The sequence below is a fragment of the Schistocerca piceifrons genome, chromosome 4 (genome assembly GCF_021461385.2).
Source record: "Schistocerca piceifrons isolate TAMUIC-IGC-003096 chromosome 4, iqSchPice1.1, whole genome shotgun sequence".
NCBI lineage: Eukaryota > Metazoa > Arthropoda > Insecta > Orthoptera > Acrididae > Schistocerca > Schistocerca piceifrons.
The window spans coordinates 399002966-399023139 of NC_060141.1; positions in this window are offsets into that span (position 1 = coordinate 399002966).

The window sequence follows — 20174 nt, forward strand, 5'->3', positions numbered from 1 at the left end:
CTTCAACGAAGAATCGCAGAAATACTCCTTCAGAATTTTCCAACTTTTTTCTTCTTTTTTCTTCATGATGCAGCGCTTGGCAGTGGTGATGGTTCATCATGTGGAGCCACTGATGACCTCACAGGATTCTTTTCAGCCGGGCGGAGTGGCCGAGCGGTTAAAGGCGCTACAGTCTGGAACCGCACGACTGCTACGGTCGCAGGTTCGAATCCTGCCTCGGGCATGGCTGTGTGTGATGTCCTTAGGTTACTTAGGTTTAAGTAGTTCTAAGTTCTAGGGGACTTATGACCACAGCAGTTGAGTCCCATAGTGCTCAGAGCCATTTGAATCATTTGATTCTTTTCATTACCTTGTAAGATAGACAGATTGATAGGCGAAGAGTTTTGAGATAATGCCCTTTGACTCAGTGGTTCTATTTACACTGATAAGTAACTGCCACAGCATGACTTTACAATGCATTATCATCTGGTAGGGACACATTTTCGTCCCTCAGTGACACTCTAATCTGTCTCCGTTTACAAGTAAATGCGAACTATTCAGTGGCGGCAATGCCGCGATCGCTGGCAAGCTATTGTTGTAAATGCATGTAAATAGATTAAATAAATGAAATAAAAGTAATTTCGCATGTATCATTATAATAAACGTAATTTTTCCTCACTGATTGTGAAATGTGAGGTAACTTCTCAAAATAAAAGACGTGTGCAGTCAGACTTGTGATGAAAGCAGAAGGGAGACGTGTGATGCGTTTACTGCAGAAGCTGTAGTGCTGCTCCACAGGCTCGCGCCTGCGGTCGGCTCGCGCCGGCAATATTAAACACTCGGGATGTCGCCGGCTCGGCTGCGGGAGGCTCACGACGTGTCGGCGCGGCCCGGCCGCCAGTGTGAACACCGCAGTTCAAAACCATGTGTTTGATATCGAAGCGGGCGGCGACCCGGCCAGGCTCGGCTCGGCCCGGCCGGCAGTGTGAATGCAGCCTTACAAGCGCGCACTGAGCATCCGCCTCGGCCTGACACCGTCAATGATATTGTCCACGTCTACAGCAGCGGTCCAAAGTATTTGGTAGGTGCGTTGTTCTACATCTACACATCTACAGCTATACTCTGCAAGCCACCCAATGGTGTGTGGCGGAGGGCACTTTACGTGCCACTTTCATTACCTCCCTTTCCTGTTCCAGTCCCGTATGGTTCGCGGGAAGAACGACTGCCGGAAAGCCTCCGTGCGCGCTCGAATCTCTCTAATGTTACATTCGTGATCTCCTCGGGAGGTACTGTAAGTAGGCTGTTTAGGTTTTCTTATTAGTAACGCCACGTAGCGCTCTGTATGAAAATCACTGGCTGTGCTGTGTGCAGTCTGTGGCTGGGTGGCATTGTTGGAATTTGCTATTGTAGTGTTGGGCTGTTGGTTGTTAACAGCGCGTAGCGCTGCGCAGTTGGAGGTGAGCCGCCAGCAGTGGTGGATGTGGGGAAGTGAGATGGCGGATTTTTGAGAGCGGATGATCTGGACATGTGTCCATCAGAAACAGTACATTTGTAAGAATGGATGTCATGAATTGCTATATATATTATGACTTTTGAACACTATTAAGGTAAATACATTGTTCTCTATCAAAATCTTTCATTTGCTAACTATGCCTATCAGTAGTTAATTCCTTCAGTAGTTTGAATCTTTTATTTAGCTGGCAGTAGTGGCACTCGCTGTATTGCAGTAGTTCGAGTAAGGAAGATTTTTGTGAGGTAAGTGATTTGTGAAACGTATAGGTTAATTTAGTCAGAGCCATTCTCTTGTAGGGATTATTGAAAGTCAGATTGCGTTCCGATAAAAAATATTGTGTGTCAGTTTAAGCACAGTCATGTATAATTTTTCTACGGGGACGTTTCAGTATAAGTAGGGGGAAGCAATATATTCGATACCTCATCCAGAAACGCACCCTCTCGCAATCTGGACAGCAAGCTACGCCGCGATGCAGAGCGCCTCTCTTGCAGAGTCTGCCACTTGAGTTTGCTAAACATCTCCGTAACGCTATCACGCTTACCAAATAATCCTCTGACGAAACGCGCCGCTCTTCTTCTACATCTACATCTACATGATTACCCTGCAATCCACATTTAAGTGCTTGGCAGAGGGTTCATCGAACCACAATCATACTATCTCTCTACCATTCCACTCCTGAACAGCGCGCGGGAAAAACGAACACCTAAACCTTTCTGTTCGAGCTCTGATTTCTCTTATTTTATTTTGATGATCATTCCTACCTATGTAGGTTGGGCTCAACAAAATATTTTCGCATTCGGAAGAGAAAGTTGGTGACTGAAATTTCGTAAATAGATCTCGCCGCGACGAGAAACGTCTTTGCTTTAATGACTTCCATCCCAACTCGCGTATCATATCTGCCACACTCTCCCCCCTATTACGTGATAATACAGAACGAGCTGCCCTTTTTTGCACCCTTTCGATGTTCTCCGTCAATCCCACCTGGTAAGGATCCCACACCGCGCAGCAATATTCCAACAGAGGACGAACGAGTGTAGTGTATGCTGTCTCTTTATTGGACTTGTTGCATCTTCTAAGTGTCCTGCCAATGAAACGCAACCTTTGGCTCGCCTTCCCCAGAATATTATCTATGTGGTCTTTCCAACTGAAGTTGTTCGTAATTTTAACACCCAGATACTTAGTTGAATTGACAGCCTTGAAAATTGTACTATTTATCGAGTAATCGAATTCCAACGGATTTCTTTTGGAGCTCATGTGGATCACCTCACACTTTTCGTTATTTAGCGTCAACTGCCACCTGCCACACCATACAGAAATCTTTTCTAAATTCTTTGGATCTTCTCTATCTCCTCTGTCAACCCGACCTGGTACGGATCCCACACTGATGAGCAATACTCAAGTACACGTCGCACGAGTGTTTTGTAAGCCACCTCCTTTGTTGATGGACTACATTTTCTAAGGACTCTCCCAATGAATCTCAACCTGGCACCCGCATTACCAACAATTAATTTTATATGATCATTCCACTTCAAATCGTTTCGCACGCATACTCCCAGATATTTTACAGAAGTAACTGCCACCAGTGTTTGTTCCGCTATCATATAATCATACAATAAAGGATCCTTCTTTCTATGTATTCGCAATACATTACATTTGTCTATGTTAAGGGTCAGTTACCACTCCCTGCACCAAGTGCCTATCCGCTGCAGATCTTCCTGCATTTCGCTGCAATTTTCTAATGCTGCAACTTCTCTGTATACTACAGCATTACCCACGAAAATCCGCACGGAACTCCCGACACTATCTTCTATGTCATTTGTATATATTGTGAAAAGCAATGGTCCCATAACACTTCCCTGTGGCACGCCAGAGGTTACTTCAACGTCTGTAGACGTCTCTCCATTGAGAACAACATGCTGTGTTCTGTTTGCTAAAAACTCTTCAATCCAGCCACACAGCTGGTCTGATATACCGTAGGCTCTTACTTTGTTTATCAGGCGACAGTGCTGTTTGCATGCAGTCACGACAGAACAGCGCTTGTAATTTTGTCGCTCCATCAAAGGCTCCATGCCGCAGTGTTACGCATCTAGTAAACAAGCACGAACATACGACTATGCAACTATCTACACTGAAGCTCCAAAGAAACTGGTATAGGAATGCGTATTCAAATACAGAGATATGTAAACAGGCAGAAAACGCCGCTGCGGTTACCAACGCCTGTACAAGACAAGTGTCTGACGCAGTGGCAGGTTATCAAGGGGGTTTGAACGCGGTGTTATAGTCGGCGCACAAGCGATGAAGAGAGGATTTGCCCGTACGACCATTTCACGAGTATGTCGTGAATATCAGGAATCCGGTAAATCAAATCTCCGTCACCGCTGCGACTGGAGAAAAGTTCCTGCAAGAACGGGACCAACAGCGACTGAAGAGAATTGTTCAATGTGACAGGAGTGCAACCCTTCCGCAAACTGCTGCACATTTCAATGCTGGGCCATCAACAAATGTTAGTGTGCGAACCATTCAACGAAACGTCATCGATGTGGGCTTTCGGAGCCGAAGGCCCACTCGTGTACCCATGATGACTGCACAACACAAAGCTTTACGCCTCGCCTGGGACCGTTAACACCGACATTGAACTGTTGGTGACTGGAAACATGTTGCCTGATCGGAAGAATTTCGTTTCAAATTGTATCGAGCGGTTGGTCGTGTGCGGTTATGGGGACAACCTCATGAATCGATGGGCCGTGCATGTCAGTAGGGGATTCTTCAACCTGGTGGAGGCTCTGTAATGATGTGGGGCGTGTGCAGTTGGAGAGACATGAGATCCTTGATACGTCTACATAAGACTCTGAAGGTGTCAAGTAAGTAAGCATCTTATCTGATCATATGCATCCATTCATGTCCACTGTACATTCCAACGGACTTGGGCAATTCCTGCATTACAATGCGACAGCCCACACGTCCAGAATTGAACAGAGTGGCTTCAGGAACACTCTTCTGAGTTTAAATACTTCCGCTGTCCATCAAAATCTCCAGACATTATCGAGCATATTTGAGATGCCTTGGAACGTGCTGTTCTCAAGAGATCTTCACCCCTTCGTACTCTTATGGATTTATAGACAGCCCTGCAGGATTCATGGTGTCAGTTCCCTCCAGCCCTACTTCATACATTAGTAGAGTCCATGCCACATCGTGTTTCTGCACTTCTGCGTGCTCACGGGGGCCCTACACGATATTAGGCAGATGTACGAGTTTCTTTGGCTCTTGAGTGTGTAGGTCTATATCCCTTCAGCTCAAAACTATCCTGTAATTTGCTTTGGTGGTAGAGTATTTATTACCTATCGCTAGCAGGCATTCAGACAGTGTTTGTTAATTCGTAGACACAACTAGAAGCTCCGCAAAACATAAAGAATATCGGATCATGTGAGATAAATTGTTTTGCATGCTTTGTTTGGAAGGGAAAGTTGCTAGAGACTACGACATATCACAACAGCTAGTAAGTGTATGGAGTCGGCGGCAAATACAAGAGCAACAGCCAATAAGACAAGTCAGGTCGTCCTAAATAAACCACAAGTAGGAGGGACACCTTTTTATGGATGATCTGGAGCAGTGGCTCTGAGCACTATGGGACTTAACATCCATGGTCATCAGTCCCCTAGAACTTAGAACTACTTCAACCTAACTACCCTAAGGACATCACACACATCCATGCCCGAGGCAGGATTCGAAACTGCGACGGTAGCGGTCACGCGGTTCCAGACTGAAGCGCCTAGAACCGCACGGCCACACTGGCCGGCTCTGGAGCAGTAACATGGGCTGAAGCCACACGTCTCTATCGTAAAATGTCGCCTAGTAGCAGGTGATTTTAATAGTAGACGATCATTTCATGAACTACTCATAAATTCTAAAAAATAGAAATCCCAGGATAGAGCTTGCAAATTTGGAACGCTACGGATTGGTCTAAGGTTTTATGGAATGACTGAAGAAAAGTTAACGAATGTGTCTATGAAATTTTGGGGCCATATCCCTAATGAAGGTTACTCAGCCCTTAGGAGTGCAACTCGGCCACAATTTTTGTTCTCGAGTCGCTACTAGCGACGGTTCAAAACAATTCGACGAAATGTGAACATGATCCGATGCAGCAAATGGTATTTATGCTTTTCAAGCCTCCTCTGGTGTGATCACGAAGGAGTGCAGTATTAACAAGTGCGCGAATAAAACGGCCAGGGTCCTCTCTAAACAAGGCCACAGCGATTTAGGGAAATCCTGGAAACCGTGAATCTGTGTGGCCGGACGCGGATCTAAACCGTCGTCCTCTCGAATGCGAGTCCAGTGTGCTAACCAATGCGCCACCTCGCTCGGTGTGTATACCACGAAAACTTCGTTACATTGTCATAACTATAAGGGACCTAATTGATAACTGTTAACATAATGACTTATTTCCTACTGCTATTTTGGCATTTTGCAAGGAATTTTAATTTATTGTGAATACTGGCATTTTCATTCGGTTATTTTCATTAAAAAACTTAACTTAAATTTTTTAATAAGTAAGGAATTTAAATAAAACATTCATGATGACAAAACTTACACGCCTCATGCTCAGTTACTGAGCTTTTTTAATTGCGTCATATTACATTAGGAAATACATGTCTGGGCACAGAGTTACGAAGCCAGTAATGTGAGTTACACAAAGTGTACTCAGTAATCCCCCTCTTGAAACCAATGAGAGCTCAGTTTTCTGTGTTGGCCGTACAGAAGGAGAAACATTTCAATACGAGATAGAGGAGCCGCCCCATCACTTTAGCCGCCGCCATTTACCGTGGAGCGACGGTCTCTGCGGAGGCACACACGCGTCTCATCTTTCTCGCCGAGGCGCCGCCTTCGAAATGCCAAGCGGCATCGCGTGCGTATAGATTATCCGCTACCACCTGCTCACGCTGTCGGCTTCAAAGCAACGTAGCCGCCAACAGCCGTTTAATCGCTCGATCGGCGCCCGCGGGGAAACGGGACGCCGTAATAGCAGCCGCCGGCCATTAGCACGACATCGTGTAACCAAGATAATGCCCCCAAACTTTTAAATTCCTGTCAGAGTGGGGAATAAAAGAAACGTGCATCGTTCAGCCTCTACATCTACAGTTTACTAAAACGCCTTGAACACAGACGCAATACTAAAGCTGCTTATCTAAATTACATTTGTGACGTCTCTGGAGCAATGCAGTTCATTTCCCTCATTAGTTATCAGTGTCAGAACTGGTTATAAACGACTAGTTGTAAAGCGAAGTATAAGCTACGAAATCCGTTATAAAGAAAAGTGTGCACCGTTCGTCGCGTTCCTTAATTAAAGGCACTTAACTAGCACTGGTAGCCACTGACAAAAATCAATTTCAATAAAGAGGATTTTTTTTAAGCTATCTACTTTGAATAAAATATTGTCACAATGTGCTACGTGTTCACCGTTGTTGAGCACAGATTTCATACAGAGATAACTAACTCCTTTGTAAGTGATTCGCTAACTCCCACGTGTGAAGTGGATCTCTACTCGGAGGCTGCCGGTTCGAATCTTAGCTACGGTAGAAATATTTACCACAGTATTTACCAAAATATTTGCCAAGCAAGGGCAGGAGAGGTCGTGGTGTAAGGTTTCTGGTCACTAGACTTCGTGCCAACGTCGTGGATTAAATTCGAAACTTCTCCGTGGTATTTCATGGAGTGTGGGCATGTGACACTGTTCAAATTGTAATACGTACGTCGACTGGGGAAGCTAAACTGGGCATACCGTTGGTGCTGACAGCGAGGAGTAGGCTCTGTGCCTACGACGGGTTTCTCCCTCTCTCTTCTCTTCTCTTCATCCAGAAACCCAACATTAGATTATACAAACACTGAATTTTCGCATTATGAGAATACTGAAGGGCGATCTGCTTTAATCGTTAATAACCATTGAAAAGCCAAGATCCCACAAACTATTTTTTTATTCAGGACAACCAGTTTCAATAGTCTTATCTGTCATCTTCAGGTCTTAAACATTTTTTATGGTAAAATGAACATGACTTGCTCCAAAAATGTGGAAGATTTGAAGATGACAGCTAACACTGTATAAACTGGTTGTTTTGAGTAAAAAATATTTTGTGCCATCTTGGCTTTTGAATGATTTTTAACAATTGCACGTCGCGCGGGGTAGCCGCGTGGTCTTAGGCGCCTTGTCACGGTTCGCGCGGCTTTCCCCGTCCATTATTCGAGTCCTCCCTCAGGCATGGGTGTGTGTGTGTTGACCTTATCGTAAGTTAGATTAAGTAGTGTGTAAACTTAGGGACCGATGACCTCAGCAGTTTGGTCCCATAGAACTTACCACAAGTCAAAAAAAAAAAAATTGTACAAACAATCACCACAGTTATCAGCACGAAACAGATACACACTTGACACTTCATACATTACACGTCGAAGAGGGAGGGGGGGATGGCAAACGACCTCTCTAGCAGTACCTTGCCAGGAGCGGCGATGCAGGATTTTTTCATCTGCTTCCCTACTTCCCTACGCTCGTTTCCTGAGCACAGAACTACTTTGACTTTGATGTATATGCACATTGTCTTTGATTCGAACTGTAATCTCTATGATTTATAAGGCACTGCATTTCCATATCCATCTGATCTCTGAAGTGCTTTTATTTTTCTCTGTGTTAATGTGCTATTCAGTAAAAAAAACCTGTAACATACTTTTTGCTGATACATGTTGCATGTAACCTTCTCTACTGTTTACAATGTCCGATTTTAATATCATAGTATGATAACAAATGGCACATATTAAAGTTTAAGGCAGATAACGGACTACATATAGGAATATAAATTCTCCACTAACTCAGTGACTGAGCTGAAGATGAGGGTGTAAGCCGCCGAAACACTACCATGAAAGAAAAGGTGATTGACACCAATACACCAGCCTGCGTGATATCAGATGACTGAAAATGGAAATTTGTTCTTAACTGATTTTTTATGTTAGTCTCAAACCTGTTCTTAGTTTTCTACTATCGCGCACTGTTCTTTTTTTTAATAATGGAATACAGTTTTTTGCACTCTTAGTTGTAACATTTTATTTGTGCGCCAAGCTGGGTACACGAAGAATCCCTCCGTTTTATGTGTGTGAGGTAACTAGACAAAGAAAACGTATTGGAGTGTAAATATTTGGCAAAAACGGAAACATTTTGTCTTTGGGAATTACAACGTCTTGGACTAACTGCTTTTAGACCACAAACAATATTCCTTCCAGCACTACAAGTCCATATGGAATTGATGAAGAGGTTTGTAAGGGCTCTTCCACAAGATGAATCCTACCTTGTACTTCTAGGAGATTTATCTTCGTCAGTCAAGTATAACTTAAAACTGGGATGTTCTTTTGTCCTCAGATTCACATATTGACGGCGGACAGTGAATTTTGGAGTACAATGAAACAATAAATGTTAGAGTAAAAGATGCATTGCCTATCTTCATGTCTGTTACTGACAACTTTCTAGGGAATACCAGGTACCAGGGAAAATGCAATGCCGGCCGAAGTGGCCGTGCGGTTCTAGGCGCTGCAGTCTGGAACCGCGAGACCGCTACGGTCGCGGGTTCGAATCCTGTCTCGGGCATGGATGTGTGTGATGTCCTTAGATTAGTTAGGTTTAACTAGTTCTAAGTTCTAGGGGACTAATGACCTCAGAAGTTGAGTCCCATAGTGCTCAGAGCCATTTGAACCATTTTTGAAAATGTAAGGAAAGTGTTATGGTTAACTGCTGTTGGATGTTGAATAGGGGTGGTAGGGATTAAAGCACTGTAAGGAAATTTAAATAGACAAAGTTTGGAAACGACAGAGTAATTACAATTTTGCTAAGAGAATTATTTGTGGTATTTTCAGCATATGCCTTAAATATAAAACACTAATAATGGAATTATAGACTTTGGTAGACATTTTATTATAATATTTGCGCTTCAATTACTTAAACTTTTAGAATATGACATCTTACTCTGTGAAAACTCCTGAACAAAATCAAAGTAAGTTTCAGAATCAGCTTTACAAATTAATTCTAGACCACCTATTTTTAGAAAAATCATCTGAGAAAATTTTTAAAAAGTGCAGGCTTTTGTAACTTTTTTTACCTTCCTGTCGCGCGGGATTAGCCGAGCGTTCTAAGGCACTGCAGTCATGGACTGTGCGGCTGGTCCCGGCTGAGGTTCGAGTCCTCCCTCGGGCATGGGTTTGTGTGTTTGTCCTTAGGATAATTTAGGTTAAGTAGTGTGTAAGCTTAGGGACTGATGACCTTAGCAGTTAAGTCCCATAAGATTTCACACACATTTGAACATTTTTTTTACCTTCCTATTGACAAATTACGACCATATAACATCAGGATTGATGGTCACGAAGTCAATGAAGTTAAGGAATTCTGCTACCTAGGCAGTAAAATAACCAATGACGGACGGAGCAAGGAGAACATGAAAAGCAGACTCGCTATGGCAAAAAATACATTTCTGGCCAAGAGAAGCCTACTAATATCAAATACCGGCCTTAATTTGAGGAAGAAATTTCTGAGGATGTACGTCTGGAGTACAGCATTGTATGTTAGTGAAACATGGACTGTGGGAAAACCGGAACAGAAGAGAATCGAAGCATTTGAGATGTGGTGCTATAGACGAATGTTGAAAATTAGGTGGACTGATAAGGTAAGGAATGAGGAGGTTCTACGCAGAATCGGAGAGGAAAGGAATATGTGGAAAACACTGATAAGGAGAAGGGACAGGATGATAGGACATCTGCTAAGACATGAGGGAATGACTTCCATGGTACTAGAGGGAGCTGTAGAGGGCAAAAACTGTAGAGGAAGACAGAGATTGGAATACGTCAAGCAAATAATTGAGGACGTAGGTTGCAAATGTTACTCTGAGATGAAGAGGTTAGCACAGGAAAGGAATTCGTGGCGGGCCGCATCAAACCAGTCAGTAGACTGAGGACAAAAAAAATAACACTTCAATTCCTCTTGTTTCTTTGTTGTTTCCTAATTTTCGAATACTCCGCCCTGTTCTTCCCACGTTGTATTTACTTACGTCAACGTTGTTTCCAATTTCTTATTTCCCGTGTCTTGAAAGCCTTCTAAATTTGTATTCTCAAGTTGGCTTCTTTCCGTGATTTCCTATTCTGTGATGATGTTTCTTTCTTTTTTTCTTATTCCTGGAATCGATGTTACTGTCAATTTCTTTTACAAGAAATCCATGAATATTTGTTTCCTTCTCTTGCTCTCATTCAGTCAATAGTGTGGTGTTCTCTTGCCCATTACTCTCATTATTTTCTCTATATTTTCTCAGTTAACCTTGATATTTCTCATTCTCCAACAATCTGTAGTTTGTATTCCACAAGATTTCGGGATTGCAGCCGGATCTCATCGACTTCTTTCCACGATATTTCGGCTGACAACCTTACAGCCATCTTCAGGCGAGTGTTTGACACTGGAGATTGCTAGTGCAAGTCGCTCTATTTATACGTAAAAGTGCCGTAGGCGCGCATGCGCAAGTTACCGTAGCATGCGCGCCTCCTAAGAGATCCTTCTGGGATTCAGTTGTGAAGGAATCCGTGGAAATACGTTTAGCGGAAAATCTCATTAATCGTGATGGCGGCTTTTATTGAATAAGGCCTGGGACCCGTTGATTTCTTTAATTTCAACCAAAAGAAAACTTTTTATGGCTTCTGACATGTCGAGCAACAAGTAATTTTAATTTTAATATTGAAATTTTGCATTTTATTGTTTTGGACACGTCTGTGTGCATGTTTTACTTTTTTCACGCATTCGTTTGCGCTCCATAGATGCAATAGAGGGCCTTGGAATCGACAGGTGGCGCGCATGCTACGGTAACTTGCGCATGCGCGCCTGCGGCACTTTTACGTATAAATAGAGCGACTTGCGCTAGCAATCTCCAGTGTCAAACACTCGCCTGAAGATGGCTGTAAGGTTGTCAGCCGAAATATCGTGGAAAGAAGTCGATGAGATCCGGCTGCAATCCCGAAATCTTGTGGAATATTCGATACGCCGGGAAAATTTCAAGAGTCACATCTGTAGTTTGTATTGCATCCATTATTTTTCTAATAATCGGTTTTTCAAGTACTTCTATTCAGTCTCCTTTGTGTAATTGCTCTGTCTTTAATTTTATACTTGCTGTCTCTGCCAACTTCACTCCCAATTGATGTTCAGTCCTGCACAAACGTCAAACAAAATGTACGTCTTCAGCTCAACAAACAGATTCCAATCGTGTGGGGTTTGCTCTTACTCCTGGGAAACAATGTGATTTTTTATTGTGCTTAAAACAACGCACCGATACCACGACTGCTCGATGCGAATATTAACTTGCCGGATCACCGGGGGGCGGTGTGTGGCAGTGGGTGCACTGCGCGCCGGCGGGCAGGCAGCGGAATGCAAGGTCAGCGAGCGCGCGGCGCACGCTGCACTCTAATGAAGCAACTTTTGTTTCCGCGTCCGCTGGCCAAGCTGCCCGCGCGGCTCAACTTTTCCACTCAGCCAGATTCCCCGCTTCTGGCGCGGCGCGCGGCTCTCCGAAAAGGCCCTCCATGTCGGCCTCTTCCTGCGTTTCCTACCGAGAGCGCAGCAAGAATGAAATTTTACAGCTTGTTCGTACTACAATGGTAATCGTCAGGTTCTGGAGAAGCACTGCCGAGCGACTACGAATTTCGTCTTCGCGTCCAGTTTCCGACTGTTGCTCCCAAAGTGCTGGCAGGAATGAGCTATCCCAAAATTTATTTGAAACTACGGTCAACAGTGACATCGAGGAATTGAGGTTTTCAACAGGGCAATACAAGCACAGAACTCATTCTAACAACCATTTCCGGTCTTTACCAAGTGCAGGGCACAATTTGCGTACAGAATCTTTGACTTGGAAGCTTGGAGAGAAAAGAAGCAGCAGTAATTCTTCTTGTTATCATTTATATTTGCAGACTGAAGCAGCAGTCGCAAATTTGTACCTAATCCGGGATTGGAAACCGTGTCTCGTACAAACTAAGTAGACTCACTAACCAGTACACCACCCTGACACAGTGGCTTTGCGCAACTTCATGGAATACCAAATGGACTGAGGTATGAATGGGAATTTGGATTTAGGAGGAATGCATTCTAGGGTAGTCTGCGCGGTTATGCAGAGTCACTGTGCAAGGGTGGCGTAGTGGTTAGCGCATCTGCCCAGCTGAGCAGAAGACCTGGGTTCGAATCCCGGCCTTTGTACAAAGTTTCACTGGTCGCTTTAGTCTGCATATATATGAGACCTGAAAACGTCTCTTGAACCATATAATCTCATTTGGTTTTCGTAAAATGAAGAACAAACCGCCTTCAGTCACAAGTTGCGTTTATTTACTGCACTATGCATTTCGAGCCCTGGAGGCTCATCTTCAGGTGCTTTTTAGTTTTTAGTGATTTACATCAGGTTTTTTTTAGTTGTTTGCAGTTTAACATTGTATGATGTATGCTTCTGGTGTGCATAGGTGTATTGTGTGTACCAACTGCACAACAGAAGCAGACATCATACAATGTTAAACTGCAAACAACTAAAAAAAAACTGATGTAAATAACTAAAAACTAAAAAGCACTTGAAGATGAGCCTCCAGGGCTCGAAATGCATAGTGCAGTAAATAAACACAACTTGTGACTGAAGGCGGTTTGTTCTTCATTTTACGAAAGTAAAACAGTCGCGGACGAAATACTGGAAAACAATGGATAAAATTAAGTCATTTGGTTTTATTTGATTAAAGCACCTACGTTGCGTATCAGGCAGGATCCGCCATTTCGTTCGATGCTGGAGAGCCTCTGCAATGTTGTACGAGTTTAGGGGCAATGCCAAGTGGGCTGAGGCGCGAATGGGAATTTGGATGGAGGAGGAAGGCACGCTAGGGTAGTCCGTGTAGCTGAGCTCAGCCACTGTGCCAGGCTGGCGTATCGATCAGCACATGTGCCTAGTAAGCAAGAGACCCGGATTCGAATCCCAGCCTTGCTACAAATATTCCTTTTTCACTTCATTCTTCAAGTATGCATCCCAGATGCTTGAGACTTGAAAAGGTCCCTGGAACAGTATAGTTTCATTTGCTACTGGCTACCGTTCCAGAGAGTTCTAATTACCTTCGCGATTTGTCTGTTCACAGCTCAGTCCATTCTAGCCCTTTTTCTTGTGTTTTATTTTATCAATTTTGATCAAATGTGATTAATGTTGTGCTATAACACTGATACACTGCAGCTTCCACACTAACTACATTGTGGTTGTAACGCCACGTAGCGCTTGCCAGATGGCATATTCACTTTTTGAGCTGAAACTACTGAACAAAATTTGTAAAAAATTCCACTGCGTCAAGGAATAGCCTCTGTACAATATAACACTTTTATTATCCAACTTAGGCCGGCCGCTGTGGCCGAGCGGTTCTAGGCGCTTCAGTCCGGAACCGCGCTGCTGCGGTTCGAATTCTGCCTCGGGCATGGATGTGTGTGATGTTCTTAGGTTAGTTAGGTTTAAGTAGTTCTAAGTCTAGGGGACTGATGACCTCAGATGTTAAGTCCCATAGTGCTCAAAGCCATTTGAACCATTTGTTAAGTGGTGGTGGTGGTTGTTGGGATGTTTAAGGGGGACTAAACAGCGAACCATTTGTTAAGTCCCATAGTGCTTAGAGCCATTTGAATATCCACCTTAAATATTTTAGCACATTTGACGTCGTCAGGCGAAAGTATGCTATGCCACACGCTGATATTTGCAAAGAAATTTAATCAGATTATACCATCCCTGAACAAGCTAGGTTTTGTGGTTTATACTGTAATGCTTCCGCCGTTCCCTCTAGTACAGAAGTAGTTCAGCAGCTAAAGGAAAAACAATACTAATCAAATTTGGAAGTAGGACAAAAAATAAATTGAAAAAAAAGACTAAAATGAAAGTAAAAGTTATGGGGAAATATCAGATCCTCTGGCAAATGAAACAGATGTTTGCCATTGACATGGACTGTAGCCACATTTTTTCAATCTGGTTTGTATAAAAGTTATTGCGGAATGAAAAAGGATCTCAAAAACCAAAAACTATGGAGGAAAACTCCACTTGGACGAACAAAACCTGCCAACAGGATCTCTTATTTAGTTTTCACAGACGATGCGGCGATTCTTGCGGACAGTGAAATCGCAACAATCAAACAGAAGTCCTTAAAGAACGTGTAGAAGAAACTGGCCTACAAATCTATTTCGAAAGAATCTTCGTGTCCACCAAATTCAAAATGCAGAAAATGAACACGAAGTACGGGCAAATTAAAAGGGTCCGACCCATCAAGTACCTCACTGAGATAATGCAACGTATGGGATTAGAAAAGGATGCATAGAAAGTTCGGATACATAAACTTAAGAGACGTACGGGACATCGCATGACATCTACAACAAAAAGTGCACGTGCACAAAGATTACACATAACATGAATCTCTGTAAGCAAGAGAAACATTAACGTTCTCGACAGAAAAAGCGACCTGGAAAACATCGTGAAGGAAGAACTAAGGATTATGTGGAAAATTAGTAGCTCAGAAAAAAGCGGAGGATGGACACACGTTGAAACCCTGTAAAGCAGCAAAAATGTTATCAATACTGGTAACACACTTTAGAAAACAAAGATTAAAACTTTGTGGACGTATTCAAAGAACGCTGGTTTTCTGTTCATATTCTTAGTGCTGTGCTGGTAACATTTAGAAAGACTGGAAACACAATAGCTTTAAAACTAGCTATACAAGCATACATGCAGAGCAGCATCTACAAACCTCGTCACTGATGATATAATTCAAAACACAAAGGTGAAACGGGTATGGAAAATTGCTTTTTTCAGCCGCCCTTGGACGGGCATTCTCAACATAATATTATCTTCATCTGAGAACGACAGGAAATGAAAAAGTAAAGATGGTACCGTTTTTTCCATGCATAAAAAACAAGACACATGATTTCTTAGTTTTCTGTAATTTTCCAAATTATTTTGCCTTACCACAGTCCTGGTAAACTGCTCTTTTCTGAAACGTTACACGTTAGTGTGGCTTAGCATGTTAACTGATTTTTTTTATTTTTAAGGAAATATACATGGTATTTCACGGTTCCTATCACAGACTGCTAGAAGTAATAGAGAGGACTTACTAGATAAAGTTTTGATAAGGAAGCAATCTCCAGAGACGTTCCGTTTGGATGTAAAGTAAGTTTGAAAATCGGATCGTTTTCACGTGTCAATGAGTTCTGACCCGTGCGTTTTGCAGGAGATTATCTCGGTGGCGAGCCTGATGTTTGTTGCACAATGTGTACCTAGGACGCATGCTTTCATACACGCGGTGTACAAACCACTGTGCGCGTCGGTGGATCAGCACAGTGAACCCTCCTAGATGCGACGTACCAGTTTCTCGCATCCGTTTTTGTAATCGGACGAAAATGTTACGTGATGGACTGGGCGATCCGGGAAACGTTCTCGATACATGCGGTGGGTAGTTCTGCCATTACCTACCCTACCGTGAAGTAGGAGACTGAAAGTGATCCGGTCTTCCCATATCCAAACAATACATTTCCGGACATAAGTTCCGTATCAAAACTTGCTCTACTAAGTCCGAAGGCTAAGGATAGCAGGGGTGACAAGCTTGTTAGTACAGCAACCGAAAATCCATTACTGTTATTACGTAAGAGCCTCAATTTCAAAAATGCGGCGAGGCAAGTTACTATTCCGAACTGCGATCCATCTGCCACAGTGCCACCTCGAATGGGCTCAAATGAAGTAAGTTCTACAAGGGCACATCCTGTCCACTTCAGGAGGGAATGAAACATGAGTAAAAAAAAAAAAAATTGCGATAACGTATGTTGAGTGGCATACCGCCATCAGATTAAAATGCCGGGCCGCATGGGGCCCGCGTACACGGTCGGTGCATCTTCACAACATACTGGGTGGTTACAATTAAAGTGCAGTCACTCATAGAGGTTTAGTGTGGCCTATAGTTATGATATGGCAACGAAACTTGGCAGATATTTTAATACGCGCGCAAAGAAAAAAAAAAAAAAAAATAGTTCCAGTTTTGGTCACCAGGTGGGAATCTGGAGCTGTGACTGCAAGAAAGATGTATAGACATGTTTACATATGTAACGGATTAAGAATACGATGTGGAGAGAAAAGAGCAAGCAAGAGAGAAAAGCATAATGTTGATATTATTATTAACCACCACTTACACAATTTTTTCAGTATGAGTACTGGAGATGTTGATGAGATGCTGAACAGCGCCAGTTTAACACCTGGTGGCCAAAATTCACACTAATATTTTTCCAGCATAAATAAATTTTTCATTAATGTACTGGAATATCAACCAAGTTTCGCTGCCATGTGATGATTACAGCCAAGACTGGACTTCTGTGTTTAGCTGCACTTTAATTATTACCTTCACCCCATCCAAGGATCATAGCAACAATGTTTGGAACACGGTAACATACTAATGTGTACATACATGCTAGAAGCACTATTGTACACGTGGTATCACCGGCATCTCGCAGTCGGCAACGGAAACGCACGTTTCAGACAGACGCTGGTCGATCGCGCGTGGACACGCCGACTCCAATTACGCGCGCCGGCTGAGGCATGCTTTCTGCGGCTCCGACTGCGAGTGCCCTCTGCCGCCGCGATGTAGAGTGGCCAGCGGCAGCTACACAGTCCAGCTTCAGTCGAAGTCTTCGACAGTCTTCGGGCTTAGCCCTCGACCGTTCGCTCGTGCTTTACAAGCGGGAGTCTCACTGCACAACGCTCTTAAGTACTAGCTGGACTTCGTTGTTGTTTTTGTTCTTATGTGAAGTTTCTTCGTAATACTTCTAGAAAGCTACACGTTAAGTAAAACTCTTGTTGCATGTTTGCTAACTGTTTCTAACCCTGTCCAGCTTCCCTAGAACGACAGCTGCTGCACCACCCTGTAGCCCACCACACCTTACTGTTGTGTACGAAGTAATGCATAACAGTACAAAGTGGCAGTCAACTTACGGTTCTATGTCGAAAGCAGCACAGGGAAGAAGAGGAAGAACATCTACATCTACGTGATTACTATTCACAATAAAGTGCCTGGCAGAGGGTTCAATGAACCACCTTCAAGCTGTCTCTCTACCGTTCCACTCTCGAACGGCACGCGGGAAAAAGGAGAACTTAAATTTTTCTGTGCGACCCCTCATTTCTCTTATTTTATCCTGATGATCATTTATCCCTATGTAGGTGGGTGCCAACAGAATGTTTTCGCAATCGGAGGAGAAAATTGGTGATTGAAATTTCATGAGAAGATCCCGTCGCAACGAAAAACGCCTTTGTTTTAATGATTGCCACTCCAATTCACGTATCATGCCTGTGACACTATCTCCCCTATTTCGCGATAATACAAAACGAGCTGCCCTTCTTCGTACTTTTTGGATGTCAACCGTCAGTCCCATCTGATGCGGATCCCACACCGCACAGCAATACTCCAGAACAGGGCCGACAAGCGTGGTGTAAGCAGTCTCTTTAGTAGACTTGTTGCACCTTCTAAGTGTTCTGCCAATAAACTGCAGTCTTTGGTTTGCTCTACCCACGATATTATCTATGTGATCGTTCCATTTTAGGTTATTTGTAACTGTAATCCGTAAGTATTTAGTTGAATTTACAGCCCCCAGATTTGTGTGAATTATAGCGTAATCGAAATTTAGCTGATTTCTTTTAGTGATAACGTCAATAATTGTCATCATGAATCCGGACGTCAGTCCTTTAGGCAAAGAATGACAAGGTAGGGGAAAAAAAAACACGTCGTCTTCCAAAAACGTAAATCTAGTCTTCCAGAAAAATATATTTTACATAAAACCTTTACGACCTAGCATCTACCTTTTACACAACATAATTTTCGTTGCACCATACAATTTATTGCAACATTATAACTAACTACGGCCGTCCTCCTCCTCTCAGCCACCCCCACGGTCCGACAGCTCACGATCTCGAGCGGATGAGCGCAGCTGATGGAAGACAGCGGTCGCTATGGCAACGGGCGCGCGTTGCCTGCTACCAGAAGCGACGCTCATTTGTCACTGTCAGCGCTGTCGGGATTTTTGTATTACATTAATTCTGTGTCACCGGCGCGGTATTTGGGGCGGAAGCATTCAATTAAGCGGCATGCAGCGATCGCGCGTTAATCTACCGCCGGCCGACGGAAAGGCAGAACCACGTCCGGCGCTCTTTCGTTCTAACCCTCCCCCACGCCACCACCAATGCCTGGCCCGTGTCAAGCCGACGTCACAGGTCACCCATTCGGTTGCCCTCCGCTCTCGCACGTTTGGCAACCTACCTGTGGCTCTTGCAGGAACGTGTTTTTTCCCGCTGCCAGTAGCACAACTGCGGCTGCAGGAGCCAGAGAGATGTTTGCTCGCGATCTCGAGGCCTGCAAAACCGCTGGCCCATCTCCTCGATACTTTTGGGATTCCCGACATGTCATATCGGCAACAACAGACACGTGCAGGTGGAGTGCAAGTACCTAGTAACCAACTTAACTAGTCAATGCTCAGTTTCTGATAGCCGCTGCAACCGCTCATGGCTTAGAGAGAACAAATTGCTGACGCGATTAACTGAAACGAAATGCAGAGTACTTACTTTCTTACACTGAAATCATATACACTACGGGCCATTAAAATTGCTACACCAAGAAGATGACGTGCTACAGACGCGAAATTTAACCGATAGAAAGAAGATGCTATGATATGCAAATGATTAGCTTTTCAGAGCATTCACAAAAGGTTGGCGACACCTACAACGTGCTGACATGAGGAAAGTTTCCAACCGATTTCTCATACACAAACAGCAGTTGACGGCCTTGTCTGGTGAAACGTTGTTGTGATGCCTCGTGTTAGGAGGAGAAATGCGTGCATCACGTTTCCGACTTTGATAAAGGTCGGGTTGTAGCCTATCACGGTTGCGGTTTATCGTATCGCGACATTGCTTCTCGCGTTGGTCGAGATCCAATGACTGTTAGCAGAATGTGGAATCGGTGGGTTCAGGAGGGTAATACGGAACGCCGTGCTAGATCTCAACGTCTTCGTATCACTAGCAGTCGAGATGACAGGCATCTTATCCGCATGGTTGCAACGGATCGTGCAGCCACGTCTCGATCCCAGTGTCAACAGATGGGGACGTTTCCAAGACAACAACCATCTGCACGAACAGTTCGACGACGTTTGCAGCAGCATGGACTATCAGCTTGGAGACCATGGCTGCGGTTACCCTTGACGCTGCATCACAGACAGGAGCCCCTGAGATGGTGTACTCAGCGACGAACCTGAGTGCACGAATGACAAAACGTCAAGGTTTTGTTTACAGCGTCATTATGGTCGCATCAGTGTTTGGCGACATCGCGGTGAACGCACATTGGAAGTGTGTATTCGTCATCGCCGTACTGTCGTATCACCCGTCGTGATGGTATGGGGTGCCATTGGTTACACGTCTCGGTCACCTCTTGTTCGCATTGACGGCACTTCGAACAGTGGATGTTACATTTCAAATGTGTTACGACCCATGGCTCTAACCATCATTCGATCCCTGCGAAACCCTACATTTCAACAGGATTATGCACGACCGCATGTTGCAGGTTCTGTACGGGCCTTTCTGGATACAGAAAATGTTCGACTGCTGCC